The following is a 5000-nucleotide window of genomic DNA, read 5'->3' as shown; positions in this document are numbered from 1 at the left end:
GAAGAGGTAGAGAACAGTGTGATTACGATAGTGATTCGATGGAGTGACGCAAGAAAAATTGAGGGCAAAACAGTGGCAGACACAGCAACAGCAACAACAACAACAACAACAACAACAGCATTAAACATTAAATAACAATATAATTAGTAACAACATCAGACATAGAAGCAACAGCAATAACAACAACAACAAACTTAAAAACATATAGCAACAACAATATTGCCAACAACAGCATCATACAAAAGAAACACAACAACAGTATCAGTAGAACTTCCAGAACAGTAAAGACCCTAACAACAACAACCAACCAAATGCCAACAACAACAACAAAAACAAATCAAAGACCAACAGCAACAACAACAAATCAAAGACCAACAGCAACAACAACTACAACAACAAAAACAAATCAAAGACCAACAGCAACAACAACAAATCAAAGACCAACAGCAACAACAACTACAACAACAACAACAACAACAAAAACAAATCAAAGACCAACAGCAACAACAACAACAAATCAAAGACCAACAACAAAAACAACAACAAATCAAAGACCAACAGCAACAACAACAACAACTACAACAACAACAACCGCAATCGAGAAGGCGACGCGGGCGCAGGAGCAAGAAGCTGCGGCCAAGAGCGAGGGTTGTGGAGAGGAAAAGATGTTTGTTTACCTGTGTCTTGGGCGCGTGGTGTTGCTTTGGGTGGGAGTGTGACTGAAGGGGCGGAGCCCAGAGGAAGGTGGATTGGAGAGGAAAAATTTGTTACACTTTCCTTCCGTGGGTGCTTGGGAGAAGGGGCGGGGAGGAGGGAGATGGTGAGGAGGTGGAGGAGGACGGAGGAGAGGGGATACGGGGGGAAGGAAGAAGGGAGGAGTGGGAGGTGTTAATGGGGAGGGGGAGGGGGGAGTGGGAATAGGTGATGGGTATATATAGAGAGAGGCGGAAACTATAATGATGTAACAGTTGATAGAAGATAGATGAAGGAGATAGATAGATAAATAGATAGATAGATAGATAGATAGAGAGAGAGAGAGAGGGTGGGGGAGAGACTTCGTAAACTCACGTAATGTTGAGACACCTTCATTAAATGATTCCTGCACGACACTTATTAACGGGAAAGGAAATAGCTAAGTGTCGGAAGTGTGTGTGGCGGGTGGGGGTGGGGGGTGGGGGGGGTGCTGATGAGAAAGGGGAGGGAGCTGAGGGAGGTAAGAGAGAAGGGAAGGGGGAAGGGGAGGGAGAGAAGAGAAGGGGGAGGAGGCAGGAGGAGGGAGCTGAGGGAGGTAAGAGAGAAGGGAAGGGGGAAGGGGAGGGAGAGAAGAGAAGGGGGAGGAGGCAGGAGGAGGGGGCTGAGGGAGTTAAGAGAGAAGGGAAGGGGGGAGGGAAGGGAGAGAAGAGAAGGGGGAGGCAGGAGGAGGGGGCTGAGGGAGGTAAGAGAGAATGGAAGGGGGAAGTGGGGGGAAGGGGGGGAGGGAAGAGAAGGGGCCTAAGGGGTGGGGGGTAAGAGAGAAGTGAAGGGGGAGATAAGGGGAAGGGGGATGGGGGGGGGTGTAAGAGGCACGGTAGGGGTGGGGGGGGTGACTCATGCTATCGTGATGAGATCACAAGTGTTGATAAAGCGGTCCAGGGAGTGCCAGTGCTGATTTGGCTCTCCCGTCGCCTCCAGTGCCAGATGTAAGCGCTGATCTCCCTCTGTGTGTGTGTGTGTCGAGGTTGTCGTGTGTGGAAAAGAGGGTCTTTGCTAGCCACCATTTTAATGCTTTTCATTATTGTTTTTATTGGTTTCTTTTTTTATTACTTGATGGATTTTTTAATGAAGTTGGGATGTTTGGAGTGTTGTGTTTGCGTGAGACGCGGAGATGTAGATATATCTATTACCGAACTTTAGGCGTGCTTCTGTTTTTATTTTGTGAAAGCGTGGACATTTGGGTGAAAGCTTAGTAATGCTGGTCTCTTTGCTGCCATATTTGGGACACTACATTCTGAGAAGTCGCAAGAACGATAAAGTTTCAAGGAGATTGGGAAGAGAAACTATAACACAATAGCTCTTAAAATGTTTGCATGAGTCGCCCCCCTTAATAGCTCCGTTTTCTGTGTTGTGTGTCCGCTGCCGTGAGAAAACCCGAAGTTACTTTTGGAAGGCAGTGGGAATATTATAGGAAGAAAAAGAAGTTCAGAGAAAAGAGAAACAAATTCAATGACCCCCCCCCCCTCTCTCTCTCTCTCCTTGCGACGTCGAAATCCCTCTCACCGTCTTCCTCTCTCTCTCTCTCCTCTCGTCTCATCGCTTCACACTCTCTCCTGCCTTATCTCCTCTCTCTCTCTCTCTCTCATCTCTCTCTTTCGCCCTTCTTTCTCCTCTCTTCTGTACTATTCTCAAATTCATCTCTCTCTCATCCTCTCTCTCTCTCTCTCTCTCTCTCTCTCCTCTCGCACGCAGCAGTCTACGTCCGTGGCTCTCCGTCTCTCGATGTTCCGGTCTCTCTCTCTCTCCTTCTCTCTCTCTCACATCTATTCCTCTCTCCAGGGTTCTTTCGACTCTCTCTTTCTCTCTCTCTTTCTCTCTCTCTCTCTCTCTCTCTCTCTCTCTCCCATCTAGTCTGTGCGGGTCGACTCTCAACCGGTCCGGCGGTCTCGGTCCGCGTACGTCGTCTTCACTGCGGCACTCGATGCCAGTGCTCGAGCGAGCCTCTCCCATCGTCATATCTCCGCGGTCGGGTCGTCCGTCCCCTCATCGCTGTCTGGCGACCTCGTTCTTTCCAGCGGGGCAATCTGGTATCATCGGTTGCTCGACGACCCCTCTATCTCGTCCTTCAGTCGTTTCCTCGCAGGTGCCAGACTGTCTCTTCTCTCTCTCTCTCTCTCTCTCTCTCCTTCTCTCCTCTCTCTCCCCTCCTCTCTTCCCCCTCCTCTTTCTCTCCTCCTCTCTTCTCACTCTCTTCTCTCTTCCCACCCACCCCCACCACTTTTCTAGTAATCTCTTTCTCTCTCTTCTCTCTCTCTCTCTCTCTTCACGAGCTCTCTCTGCTCTCTCTCTCTCCTAGCGCCTCGCTCTCCTCTCTCTCTCTCTCACTCTCTCATCTCAAGCAAACATCTCCTCTCTCTCGCTCTCCCTCTCTCTCTCTCTCTCTCTCTACTCTCTCTCACACCCACTCTCGCTCTCTCTCTCTCTCTCTCTCTCTCTCTCTCTCTCTCTCTCACTGCTCTCTCTCTCTCTCTCCACTGATTTCTCTCTCTCTGTCTCTACTCTCTCTCTCTCTCTCTCTCTCTCTCTCTCCACACAACTCTCTACGGAGTCTGAGATCTAAGATCGATCCCTCACAAAACGTCATACGGCACTCTCGGATACATTCTCGACCTCTCAACTCATCACACCTACGTCCTCTCTCTCACCACTCTCTCTCTCACTCCTCTCTTTCAACACACCTTCTCTCTCTCTCCTCTCCTCTCACACCACACACACACACACACACACACACACGCGAGAACACACACACACACAGAGGGACACACACACACACACACACACACACACACACACACACACACACACACGTACACACACGTACACACGTACACGTACACGCGTACACACGTACACACCACGTATACAAACGTATATATGTATATATATGCATATATATATGATATATATATACATATATATATGATATATATATACATCATCATATCACATCATCTATATCATATATATATATATTTTCTAAAATATATATATATAACTATATAATATATAAAATATAATTAATATACGATGTGTATGTATGTATATATGTGTGTGTGTGTTTACAATATGTATCATGCACTATTATATATATAATATATATATATATATAGCACATACATACATACACACACACACACAACACACACACACACACACACACACACACACACACACACACACACACACATCACATCAACACGACACACACACAGTACCACACACACACCACACACACAACACACACTCACACACTCCACACAGCTACATACAATCACATACATACATAAGCCATACATACATACAGAACTGTACATACAGTACATACATACATAACATATAGAATATAACTATATAATTTATATCTATCACTATATAATATATATATATTATCGTATCCATAATATATTAAGAGAGAAAGGGGAAGGTGAGGAGGGAGGGAGGCAGGAGGATGTAAAAGCATAATTGCTTCCTCGTCTTTATCTGAACGCGCGCGCCCACTCAGCGGAGGTATTCGTTAGTGTCGCTTCTGCAGAATAATACCTCCTTCTGTTGTTTATTTAAACGCTAATCATAAGTTCGTGTGTGTTTGGCAGTGTATCTGTGACTGTATGTGCGCTTTGAGACCTTATTATATTTTCGTAACATCTCTTTTCCCTTTTCTTTCTGTGTTGTCGAATGGATTTCTTATTTCTCTTTCATTTTATTTTAGTATTACGTTTTGTTTTCATCTTTCTGCGCAGTCAGGTGTTGGAAGTACCTTGCTGAAAGTGAACCCGTGTTATCTGATAACACGTGATATGATCTTTATTCGTGACGCCTCGACAGTTTTAGAATAGTTTATGCTAAAAAAGAAATACGAACATACGACTAGGGAAAAATCGACACAGTGAGAACGGAAAAAAAATCTATTTAACGAAAGGTCGACTAAGAGAGTGAAGATAAAAATTGTGGAATAGAAGATCAGAAGAGAGAAATAGGAGGTGAATGTTATCAAACAAAAGAAGGAAAGGTCGTGTCAAGTGAAAGTTCGACTAGAAATAACAAGGAAAACGAAACAAAAACTAAATACTTGTTTATTTGTTTATCTCCCTTGTCAAGACATGGCATCGTCATCGACTTCACGTACAAGTAAGTAGATGTTTTTGTCAGAGAAATGATGTAGAAAAGGGAATGGAAGGAAAGGAAAAGAGATGCATTTGACGCGTTTCTAATGGCATTTACCTTTGTTTTATTGAGGGCCATCTTTT

The 5000-nt window shown here is 45.0% G+C and overlaps 1 protein-coding gene and 1 long non-coding RNA gene across 5 annotated transcripts in view; both read left to right on the top strand.

The window, feature by feature from the left end:
* The window catches only part of LOC147472076 (uncharacterized), a 7216-nt gene extending 2371 nt beyond the window's left edge, over window positions 1-4845 (top strand). The window contains exon 2 of the long non-coding RNA XR_015191019.1: window positions 4494-4845. This is a non-coding gene — a long non-coding RNA (uncharacterized LOC147472076). The remainder of the gene's footprint in view (window positions 1-4493) is intronic.
* Gdap2 (ganglioside induced differentiation associated protein 2) overlaps window positions 1-5000 on the top strand; it is a 98030-nt gene that overhangs the window by 29242 nt on the left and 63788 nt on the right. The window lies entirely within an intron of this gene.

This window comes from Penaeus japonicus, unplaced genomic scaffold, assembly GCF_977035675.1.
Source record: "Penaeus japonicus unplaced genomic scaffold, GWHDUDI00000001_assembly GWHDUDI00000004, whole genome shotgun sequence".
In the NCBI taxonomy this organism is placed as follows: Eukaryota; Metazoa; Arthropoda; class Malacostraca; order Decapoda; family Penaeidae; genus Penaeus; species Penaeus japonicus.
Note: the sequence above shows the minus strand (reverse complement) of the source record. Positions and strands in the feature narration are given on the sequence as shown.